This window comes from Diabrotica virgifera, chromosome 1 (assembly GCF_917563875.1).
Source record: "Diabrotica virgifera virgifera chromosome 1, PGI_DIABVI_V3a".
NCBI lineage: Eukaryota > Metazoa > Arthropoda > Insecta > Coleoptera > Chrysomelidae > Diabrotica > Diabrotica virgifera.
This window is the reverse complement of record NC_065443.1, coordinates 270,474,822-270,488,178: the sequence shown is the minus strand read 5'-3', so window position 1 is coordinate 270,488,178 and position 13,357 is coordinate 270,474,822.

The window sequence follows — 13,357 nt, the reverse complement described above, 5'->3', positions numbered from 1 at the left end:
GATGATGTTTCCGTCAGAATCAGTTAGATTTCTTCCCTGTCTCCGTCTTAGTCTACCTGTGAGTTCTTTAACTTTCCTATGTACATTATGACTATCGTAGTTTGATTGTAGAATCTCAATTTCTTGGCATCTCTCATTGCTTCTTTTTCTTTCGCTTCTCTAATTTTCCTTCTTATTGATATATTGCTTGTTTTGTATGTGTTGGGGTCATTTTTGGCATTTATTCTTTCGTCCATTAGTTTAAGGATCTCATCTGTCATCCATGATTTCTTCTTGGGTAATTTATCTGCCTTTAAGTGTCTATCCTTTACATTTTGAACTATTTCGGTCATCTGTTTGATCATTTGATCTTCGTTCGATGCGTCTCTAATTGCAGTCACTTGCTCGTTTAACGTGGCTTGTACCCTCATTTTCGTGTCAGGGTCTTTTAGCATACGTAGGTCGTATGATTGTGATTTCTTGTTCTGCACTATTTTGAGTTTGACGCGAAATACTCCCACCAGTGGAACGTGGTCCGTCTTTAAGTCTGCTCCAGGATAAGTCTTGACCGATGTAAAGCTGTTTCGGAATCTTTTGTTTACTAAAATGTAATCTATTTGATTTCTAATAATTCTCCCGGGTTTGTCTTGAGAGGATTTCCATGTGTACAGCTTTCGAGGTGGTTATTGGAAAAATGTGTTAGTGACAACGAGTTCTGAGTCTTCTGCGAATTTTTCTAGGAGGTCTCCTCTGTCGTTTCTGACTCCAAGTCCATGTGCGCCGATGTACTGCGTCTTATCTCCAGCTCCAATCTTGGCAATAAAGTCTCCCATAATGATAAGAACTTCCTGTCGTGGAATTTTCTGTATAATTCTGTTGATATTCTCATAAAACTCAATAGCTTCTTCCTCTTCTTTGTCCGCAGTGGGAGCATAAACTTGGATAATATTTATATTGACGGGGTTGGCTTGTACTTGTAGTAACATCACTCTCTCTGATATTGGCGTAAAGTTAGTAACGAATTGGGCAAGTTTGGGTGATACGATAAATCCGACTCCATATTCAGGTGATCCATCACTTTTTCCCGAGTAGTATACCTTGTGATTTTCCACTTGTATTTCCCCAGAATCTGGCCATCTCATTTCTGCTATTCCCATGATTTCAATATGCATTCTCTTGATCTCCTGTATTGCATTGTGGATTTTTCCTGCTTTATATAAACTTTTGATATTCCATGTACAAATCTTGATATTCTTTCTGCACTTCAATTTATTATCTTGTGGTGAACTTAAACTGTCCTCCCCAGAGAACCGATCGGAGGACTTACTCCGGAATTTATTTTAGTGTTGAGCATTACCATGATTGATTGACTAGGGCGTATCGCTCTGGATCATTAATGGGGTGTTTGCCCTACTTGTGCTTCCCCATCCTTATACCGTTGACCAAAATATTTCTTTCATCCGCCTTCGGGGCCGATTTCACAACCTCGGGACAAAAGGGTGCCCTACCACTTAACAACTGATCCGCCCGAAGCCGTTGGTCAGTAAGTGGGGGATTGCTTATACCGGCAATCTTTCGATGAAGAATATGTAGTAGAAAGAAATATAGTGACCCGTGTGCCTTCGGAAACCTAATCGCCATTCAGGTCGGGATAAAAAGAGTTAGCCAAGAGAGGCTGATATGAAAGATTAAAGACATTTCACTCAAGACAAGTTGAAAAAGAGCAAAATGTGAAGGCCCTTATGATCCGCCAGGTGCGTTTCATAAGCGTATGAGTATTGATACACCTTGTATTCCCGCTCATACTTCGGGGTGTTGACTACAGACTGTATGGCTCGTCCAGCATGCCATAGCATGTAGTATAGGGTGCACGCCATTTTAACAATATGCACACCCCAACTACATGGCCTGACTCTAAGGCCGACTCTATTCCTTTTATAGGAATTTACTAAACATTTATTAATTTGGGGTTAATCAAGGAAAACGCATGTTAAGCAATAACAAAAAATATAAAAATATACCTGTAAAAACAGTAATACATTTCCTGTAGCATGTTTAGAGCACGAGCGACCGCGGAACGAGTGCTCTACATCGCGTATGTTCGCAAAAAGTACTTCACGCACAGTTTCATACAATATTTTATCTACGATAAACAAATAAACAAACTGTAATTCTTTGTCACTGGAATTTATTTCTATTCTACAATTTTTAGAATTTTGACCTTTAAACATTCTAACTTCTTTTAAACCACAAAACTGTCAAAACATTTGTTGTAATTTATTGCTCATTATGTCATCACCATGATAACGCGAAAGTTAAGGATATTTGATTATATGAAAGTGTGCCAAAAACAGTGCGAGAAAGTAAATCCCATTTAAAATACATTGTTACTTCACGCATACTTTAAATCCTTCACGCACTGATATCTATAATGACCGTTTTCACAAACTAAAAACTTATACACAATATGACATAGAGTAGATAAACGAATTTTTCGTCAGTATCTAAATAATACCCCTTAGGATAGGATTTCCTATTTTGTGCAAAAGTTAAGCTGCTTTGCTAGCTTTGCTAATGGAACACCATTGAAAAAGAATAAGGAATGGCAAAGTTTCTCTGATATGGATGAGCTTAGGATGGATTTCCAAACAGTGAGCAAATACTCCCGGTGTGTGTATTTTCAGTGAATAACGGTCAGTAGTAGTTTTAGGATATTTACGGTAAATAGAATATTAAATCTAGTATTTTATTGAAATATGTTTTGGGACTAAACATAGTTCCTCCAATAGAGTTGACAATTATAATTTGGAGTTAGGAGCAGAAATGCCTGTGAATCTTAAATTTGTGTGACTGCAATTATTATAGAATCAAGTCGACCGCCAAGTTTTAAGACTACTAAAGTTTTGAATTTTTTCAATGAAACAGTACATTTTTTAACTTAGTAATTCAAAAGCTTTTAAATAAATATGGATCTTGCAAAATTAAAAACTTTTATAGCCTGGCATATTATAAGTTCACTTTCAAATTTTGACACACTTGGTAGAAACGAAAGGAACAAAATACTCTTTAAATTTAGTGTTGGAAAATATTTTGTATTTCATTAACAGCTTCTTATACAAGAATATCCAGAGAAGATAGACTTAACGGAACACCGATAAAAGATGGTAATACTAAAAATGAGATCGACTTTATCATCACGGACAAAAACACATTTGTTGAAGATGTTATAATCTTAACCCAATTCTAGGTTAAAACAATCATAAAATAGTCCTAGAAACTGTAGAAATCAATAATAACCAACAGCGACTGATTTGACAAACAGATTTAACTTTGAAAATTATAATGACAAATATAATATCAGCAATATTTTCTGCGAAGCGGAAAGGAATGCCTCGTCCATAAACAAAATAAGCCCCAAATAATCATCATTCATTTTAATATTCTCTAGCACAGCGGTTCCTAAGTGGTGGTACGCGGAACCCTATGGGTCCGTAAAAGGGGCGCAGGGATTCCGCATCTGTTCGACAGTTAAATAAAACATTCGTAGAAAAAACTCATAACTATATCTAATGACGACTTTTCGTTTAAACTCTGGTATGGCTGCTTTACAGATATGTTAAAACAGATAATGAAAACGCAACACAAGTATCATTCCTTCTAAGTAACAGAATTGCTCTTGCTGGTAAACTACACACGATTGCAAAAAATTTAATCAAATCATGTACTGCAGACATCGTCAATTACGTAGTCGAAAAAATGCAGCAAAAAAGTTGCCAAAATTCAGTATTCCAATAGTACAATTCCAATAGTACAGATGCCGCCGGGTTATCAATACTGCTTGTTTTTGTGAGATACCCCTTCGAAGGATCAATTGAAGAAAATGTGTTTCTCGGCACACTCTTGGAGAAGTAAATTATTAAACAGAAGAAGAAATTATTAAAGTCATTGATAATTAAATGATTAAACACCATATTGACTGGAACAAATGGAACGGAGCTGCAGCTACGGTCAGCAAAATAAAAGGAACTGTAACAATAATAAACAATATTGCACCCAATTGTAATAGCAGTTACTGGCAGTTATACGGTACAAATTGTTAAATTACGTTAAATCACGTCCACTTCAGTCGAATCTGATCATATCTGATCGAATTCATAAGATTTCAGACCACGTTGAAGATTAATTTGTAGGTTGAAATACAGTGATATGTTTGTTGTACAACTGGACGAAAATTAGTACAGATGCCGCCGGGTTATCAATACTGCTTGTTTTTGTGAGATACCCCTTCGAAGGATCAATTGAAGAAAATGTGTTTCTCTGTACACTCTTGGAGAAGTAAATTATTAAACAGGAGAAGAAATTATTAAAGTCATTGATAATTATATGATTAAACACCATATTGACTGGAACAAATGGAACGGAGCTGAAGCTACGGTCAGCCAAATAAAAGGAACTGTAACAATAATAAACAATATTGCACCCAATTGTAATAGCAGTTATTGGCAGTCATACGGTACAAATTGTTAAATTACGTTAAATCACGTCCACTTCAGTCGAGGCTTTTTAAAAAAAGCGTGTGAAGAGGTAGGAAGTCAGCATCAATCACTTCTAGATGGCTTTCAAGAGGAAAAGTTTTATCAAGATTATTTGAATTGCGCAACGAGATTATGATATTCTTTGCTGAAGAACCTTTTTCTGTATCAGTTAGTAAGCTTGTTAAACTATTGCATAATGAGCAATGGTTGATGATATTGGCTTACTTAGCTAATATATTCAATAAACCCCACGTAGTCTGCCTCTCCCTACAAGAAAGAACGGTAACCTCATTTACAGGAAATTACAAAACATCGTCTCTTAAAAACAATTTGCTTCTGGATAGAATGTGTGCAACAAAAAAATTACAAATGTCTTACTCTTTTAAATAACATCCTGGAAGAGAATGAGTAGCCTCAGATATGGAAAAAAAACCATAATTAAACATTTACTTAACCCTAAAATACTTTAAAGATTATTTCCCGGAGAGGTTACATGACATCGACTGGGTTCAGAATACATTCACAAAACATGCCAAGCCATCGATGCTAACTATGCCAGAGTATGAGAATTTAATCGACATTCAGCGATTAAATTCTCACAGCCACAGCCACTCGCAAACACAGCCACTTGTGGTCGCCAACGGTAGCTGCTACACGCAGGGACTCGGCACACACACTGCGTTCCCGGTATAACCCGGTCTATATAGACATTTCAAATAACAAAAATTGCCGGAGAGCCAAATTTTGGTGGAGAGCTAGGGTATACCATAACAAATAAAGTTTAAAAAGTCCCCATCGATCCCATGTGTGAGTCAAAAGTTATTCGGGGTCAAAGGTAAAAATTTGAGATTTTTTGGATTTTTTTCGAAAACGGTAAGTTTTATCAAAAAAAAACCTTAACCCAAAGTTGTAGATCTTAAAATTCTCTACAAAAATAGTCCTTACTAATTTTTTCCTAAGAGTTGCCATTCCTGAGATATCGCGATTCAAAGAGTCACATTATACATGACATGCACACGTTTCCACACCACCTGTGAGGTAGTGTACTCGGCGCGTCTTTTTTACCGTGGTTTCCCCTGTAGGCCTACTCCACCAACTGTTTTGACAATTTTAGGATAATTTAAGGAACCAATACCGGTCAAGTTCTAGATATTACCTTATTATTGATATTGATTATTGATATTGCTATTGATTATTAGGTTAACTATTGTTTTGATTTCTTTAGATATTTTAATCAGATTCATATTCTTGAAAGTCTACCTCAAAAGTCAAGTCTTCTTCGATTTCATCTTCTTCCTCTTCCTCTTGCTGGATATTCAAAAATTGTTCAAATGTGACTGAGTCATTGGTCTCTTCATTCAAATCGTTTAGATTTAAAGGTTCTAGGCCGAACAGCTGTCATGATGCAGTGGCTAATATTCGTACAAACTAATTTTAGATGATCTAAATTATGACGCTGGTTTTTTAAGATGACTTGTTCCAAAAAATATGACAATGATTCGGGAATATCGTTATTTATATCCTCGAACATTCTACCTGGTGGGGGGTACATAGTATTATCGAAAACACAAGATTGAATATCTTCACGAACAATTGCTGCTACGGCTTTCAAAGTTTTTAACCGCTTGTCTTTTTCATCCAACTCTTTTTTATCAGACCAGACTTGACTTAAAATATCTTGGTAATTGTCAATAAAACAAATAAATGTTAATTTTCCAGGCTTTTCTGTAATAATAATTCTACTACCATACTTCAATTTCAATCGTATTTTTATAGTTCTGTCATCAAAAACTACATCTTGACAAACATTCCTTAATTCATCCATCGAAAACTGGCAATCATCACTCGTTTCTATGAATTGAAACATTTTCTCAACATTTTATCCATTGCAGAGTTTACAGTTTCATCTTGTGGACGGCCAATTTTACGACCAGTATTAGGTTTTAAGAAAGATTTGTAACAACTGTCATGGTATTTTGCATCAGCAGCGACTAAATCATACTCAAAATTAATACGTGCAAGAACAGCCTTCGAAACATCATCAGAACGATCTTAAGCTAATTTCAACAGGGATTCTTTGAATTTTAGTGTAGTCACGTTACGAATTATTTTTCGAAGATGCTGTGCTTTCTTTATCTCAGATTCTTAATTGGCTTCATTGCCACAAAATAAACAGTATTTTTTAAAACAAAAATGTGATTTACTTACTCGCGTTCTAGTATGAGGTGGACTTACTTTTGAAGTACTAGCCTCTTTCTCCTCACGTTGTCTTTTCACTGCAGCGATTGAAGTTTTCTGAATGTATGATTTTCTGCAATTCACGTGTATTGTAACGGATTTTTGAGTTCTTAAATACTAAATAAACTTATCACCTCTCTCGACACTAGCCTCGATTAAATTTGGCATTCCACGATCAACCACAACTGTTTTAGTTTCACTTAAAAGTTTATTGCAAATAAAGCAAAACTGAGACATTTTTAAAACTATAAAATTGTACAAATAACGGTAACGGTACTAAATAACGGTACGTGGATAGAGGAAATTCAGTTTGGGACTGATTACCTTTTGAACAAATTGTTTCAGAATAGTATAATATACTATATAAAAGAGACACAAATAGGCATTTATACTTGTCTTAAAGGCCACATATGTATATACTTGGCTTATATGTGCATATAATGTATAAAGTAACTTTTAAAATCGCGATATCTCAGGAATGGTAACTCCTAGGAAAAAAATTGTAAGGACAATTTTTGTAGAGAATGTTAAGATCTACAACTTTGGTTTGAATTTTTTTTTTGATAAAACTTACCGTTTCCGAAAAAAATTCAAAAAATCTCAAATTTTGACATTTGACCCCGAATAACTTTTGACGCACACATGGGATCGATGGGGACTTTTAAACTTTATTTGTTATGGTATACCCTAGCTCTCCACCAAAATTTGGCTCTCCGGCAATTTTTGTTATTTGCCAAGCATTTTGATGTCTAAGTTGACCGGATTAGTAGTCACTTCGAGCGACAAGCTATGGCGGTGGCCGGTTCTCGCTACGTAAAGTTGGTAGCGACCACAAAGTGGCTGTGTTTGCGAACGCCCTTAGTGTACACCCCTTTTAAAACAAAAATTCGAATTAGATGATTATAATCGGAATGACTTTTGGATTGCACTTAAAGATGAATACCTCGCTATCGTTGAGAAAGCTATCGTTATTTACTTAACGGTAAGAACAGAACTAGTGGATCGAGGTGGAGGTGTAGGTCGCGGTGGATGCTACTAGTTAAGTCGCGGTCCTAGTTTAACCCGAGAGTAGTCGCGCTCACTTCTGTAACTTCGATAGTCGCGTGTGAGATTCAATCTCAAAATACGAATTTAAAACAAATTTTTATTTTGTACTATTTTTATCTACCTTTTATATTAAAAAGTATATATTTCTAACAATTTTATTAAAAAAATCTATGTTAACGGCCACCTGCCAACATCGGCCACCTGTCCTAACGGCCAGTTTAAAAATTTCCCAAACCAATTATATGTAGACTACAAAAACTGGCAATACCGTCCACCTTTCTATATCGGCCAATAATTCTTTCATTTTTAGTGGCCGTTACTGACAAATTTTACTGTATGTATTACGAAAAAGGATGAAATGTGCGATTATATCTAACGGCGCGACTACTCGCAGGTTAAAGCTAATTGGCTCTCCCCAAAGCCATAAATTCCACAAAAAGAAGAAGAAAAAAAAGTTCCTACGTATTACTAGACCCTTCCACGAGGTACTTACAAAGCAAAATTTTTCATCAAGTTATCGCGAAAAAGGATAAAAATTGAGATTCTACCTAACCGCGCGACTACTCGCGGGTTAATGAAATTTGAATGACACAAAGACTGTGCTTTTGCGATATTGTGTCAGTCAAGTGATGATAGTGATGAAATGTCAGCTGTAAATAATTAGATCCTCCTTAATATTACAAAAATTTATTGAATTTAGTTACTTTAGAAATTCAAAAATAAACTGAATACAAAAAAGGGATTATATAAAAAGTATCAACTCAGATAGCGCAGGTAATGACAACTTTGCTTCGAACGGACCAATCACAGAGAAACATCCTTGTAGACCGTACAGTAGACATCCATGTAAAACAAGCTCATTTTATTTTCAAAAGCATCCATGTAAACCTCCTGGGTAGCATCACGCTAAACCTCCACAGCGACTTACCTGCTCTGTTATCTTCCATTCAACACAATGTGTTTGTTTTACATGGATATCGATATCGACCGCGGCCTCCACCTCCACTTCCACCTCCACTGCGACTAACTTGTTCTGTTTTTACCCTTATTGTATTTTTCTTTTTATAATAAATATTTTGTATTCCTTATAGTATTATTTTTTATTCATAATGTGTTCCTTTTTTTTTGTCTCACATGAAAATATTCAAACTACAAGGTAATTTCTTATTTATCAAAATAGGGTTCCGAGACCAAAAAAAATTGGGAACCCCTGCTCTAGCAGAGGCTAGTTCTCCTACTCGACCTGGGCACTAAGTTTTGGAGCTTTTTTGAGTTGTATGTGTTTAGGCAATTTATTTCGGTGTTATTTGAATAAGTAGTATGCTTAGGTATTTTATGTACCGGGTGTCCCAATAAGAATGGCGCTCGGCCATATCTCAGGAACCGTTTATAGTACAGCTGTGGGAAAAAAAAATTTATAACAAAATTTGCCTCGAGAAAAGCCTGGAAATTATTTTCATAATTGTAAGTCCACCGCTAGAGGACGTAATTAAATATCAAAAATTAAAAAATCGAAATTTTACAAAATTTGCCTAATGAAAGGACACTGGAAATCCGATTGTCGTATTCTTCATAAAATTCTGCGCATATTTTATTTCACAAGTTTAAGTCTACCTGTGCAAATAAGAGGTGGGGGTGAGTGGGAACATTGTTATGAAAAAATCGCTGTAAGTCCGGTTCTGCTTAATCGATTTTTGCAACCTTGGTCTTGTTGAAAACAGCTCTTTTTCGTCAATGTAATAATTATAATTTGGAAACAGCCTATTACGTAATAATATGCTGGTTAGGAGGCGCTATTCATTTTCTTTTTAGAAATCTAGTTTTCTTTGGAAAATATTAAATACAAGTATGTATTTTTTTCCTGTATTACAAAATTAGACCAAATTAGCAACAGAATACCGAAAACCTAATGTCTATACCTTTTTTATATCTCGAGATATCTTAAGAAACGTGTAAATTTTAAACATAACGGTTGCTGTCATATAAGGGGAAATATATAGAAGCAAGTAGTGTGCTTTGGAAAAAAACAAAGAAACATTTTCCAGATGTCACCGTATATAATAAATCAAAACAAAATATGAAAAACTCTACTACTGGGGTGACGTCTTTGGGGATATTTCATTGCATATATTCTAGCCGCAACATTTGCATTTCTTATGCATTCATAGAATGTGGCTATCGTGTCAAACGCTTCTTAGTTTGTAAAAATCACCTTGAATTTCACTCTGTGTAAATTTTATATAAATTTTAATAGAAACAAACCGCAACAAACCATCAATGAACAAATTTTTATGTTTTACTGATTTGACACATAATTTGACACATGATGACTTTTTGAAGTTAATACTTCTAATAGTTCTATTTTTTCCATAGCACACTACTTGTTTCCACTTTGACTTCCTTAACTTAGTTTACCGGTGACAATAACAGTTATGTATTTATCTTAGTTGGGAATAGGATGATTGATATTAAAATATAATGAAATAAAAATTAAAAATTTGTGTAGAAAATCTGACGTTTTTATATTTTCTATGATTCATCGAGAGAAAAGCAAATGCGCGGAGGCAACAATTCATAAAAATTTACATATTAACGCTACTTTTTTGGTATTATTTTAAGTATTAAAATTAGTGTAATATTTAAACATAAATAAAATTAAACTGTTTAAAATATATTTATTTCTTTAAAATCATAATAGTAGAAGTATAACTTCTTACTCGCGTACAAAGTACACACACTCCTTTTTGTTATATTTTATAGTGTTATTTGTCTTATTGTTGTTTTGATTCATTATATACGGTGACATCTGGACAATGTTCCTTTGTTTTTTTTTTCATAGCACACTACGTGCTTCTATACATCGCACCTCCAATACAACAGGGCCACAACTCAAAACTATAGCTTTTCTCAGGAAACCCATTTGAAAATTTCAATAACCATTATAAAATCAGACTTAAAATTTTGTTAAACTTATCATTATTATTAACATAGATATAACCTTTCTAAATATCTATGAAGGCAATAAATTACTCGAAAATGAAAATTTAATTAAAAAAAACAAATTTTTATACTTACGGCCCTATTGCACTGCATGGTTTGATCTGTTTATTGTGAAATTTGGAAATGTGTCCCAGTTTTTTAAACAATTTTAATTAACTTTATGTTAAAAAATGGTATATTTTTGCCTTTATAATAATGAAGGCAAAAAAGAAGAATGTAAAAAACAATATAAACTTTTAAGAAATGTATATTTTTATTAGAATCTCTTTTTTAAAAGTTAGGCAACAAAAAATAAGTGTACAATTGCAATTATTAGTAGACATTAATTACTGCATATCAAACCTATTACACAAAGTTAATTATTTCTAAATGAGTTTAAAAAATCTAATTATATTAAAGTTTAGGTTATTATTTATTAAAGACTAAACAAAAATAAAAATTATTTATAAAAGGACAATAATTTTGGTTATTTTGACTTCATATTAGTCCGACTCACTTTCCGATTCACCTGGAATTAAATTTAAGAAAAACTGTTGGTGTACTAGTGGAATTATATTAGATTTACAGAGATCTACAAGATCTTTTACTTTTGCAGCTGGTACTTTAGGGGCGGTTATGTATGCTTTATGCAATTTTAATTCCAAAGGTCGTCCTCGCATTCGTCGCCTTATATTAATTTGGTTAAACTTTGTTTCAGTATAGTCTGTTTTGTAAAAAATTATAAATGGATTTTCTTTTTCAAAGCGCATACATTTTATGTCATTTCATTTTACTTTGTTATCGTTGGTATTGATGGTAAAGTTTGAGCCCACATCTTTTGATAAGAGTTTTAAATTCAATATCTCGGATGTGGATAGTTCCTTGATATCATAAGGCTTCCCTTGCTTTCAGGCTAAACGCAGAATTGGAGTCCACTGTGTTGGAGTGTATATTGGTCCTGATTTAAGCATTCGTTTTTTCTGCTTTTCAATGACAGAATGCATACTATCTCCCTCATTCTGTGTATGACCAACAATATGATATTTGTGTTCTATGCTTTGAATATCTAAATTTTGTATTGCATACAGGTACAAACTGGCTATATATTTATTTTTATTCTGCCCACAGCAATTGTCAGAATAAAAAACTACTTTATTTTTCCCCATGCAATGTTCTTTTAGGTACATGAGAACACAGCTGCCAATTTCATTTACCCCTCGTTTTGCAACAGATTCGTTCCAAAAGTAACACATACCATTACTGTTCGTAGTATTATAAATGGTGAAATTAAAACAATTTAATTTTCTTTTATAATACAAAACAGAAATTTCTCCACATGGTGCTTGAAGTACTGCTTGTAAATCATAGCAGGCAACCAAACTATTTCCTGACTCTCTTGCAATTTTAATATCATTTGATTTTTCTAACCTACTCAATTCTTTTTGTCTTAAATGATACTCATACTTTTGTTTAAGGTTTCATCGGTATCGGGTGCGTTTTTGTAGCTCTCACACAAGGAGCACTGATCTTTTTTCGGGGTAAAAAAAGATATATTGTATTCTGTGTTGAACACTTTTTCATAAATACACTTTTTGGCAGGATCTTTCCCAAGTGCCTCTTGATGTGCCTTATACAAGCGATACATTTCAGCCAGGCTCAAACTCCCATCTAAATACTAACGACTGCTTTGAGCACGGAGATAGTGAGACTCCATACGAGGGAATGAATTGATATGGTTTTTAATATCATTTTTTACGTCGTCTGAGGTTTTTCGTTGATTTCCATGTGAACCTCTCTTTTCTTTTTTATAGACACAATTTTCATCCAATTTTTTTAAGGTATTTCTAATAAATTTATCTCCTATATCTAATGTACGCATAAAAAATGTCTTACAAACCCTTACCCTTTCTTCATTACAAATGAAGTTGTAAGCAATATTATTTCCTCTGTTACTGCCCTCTGTCTTCATTCTATATTTCGGAGTGACTTTACAGGTGTTAGCTAAAACAAAATTTCGCTGCAAAGCGTGATCTGCTAATCCCCAGAATGATCGATTGATATGGGCTTGTTGTTCTGTATTTATTTTGGATGGACACTGATGACGACAACTCTTCCCACAAACTCCTTTCACAGTACGAGAAGAAATGACATTATTAGTTGCTGTTACGTACTCCTTGCCGGAATTAACCTTTTGTTTTTTATGTTTCTCTGCCATTGGTTCTCATTTCGTACCCTTTTTCGTGGCTTAAAATTACATACACTACCTTCTATAATATTTGTAACTACACTATGTTTACTATTATTATCCTTACTTTCATTATTACTACAGCTAATGCCACTACTATCATTATTAATTAAGTAATTAAGTTTACTAATATCCCTATTCTTATGATTACTAGTATAACTAACACAAGTGACATTATCATCAACAATTTCTTTGCCATCATCTAATGAACATTCCTTATCTAGTACTAATACATCTTTAGGTATACTGTCAAAAGCAACATTTAACATCTCGCTTGTTGAAATAGAAATATCAGAAAAAGATTCCGAATCTGGTGAGGAATGAGGAATGTAAT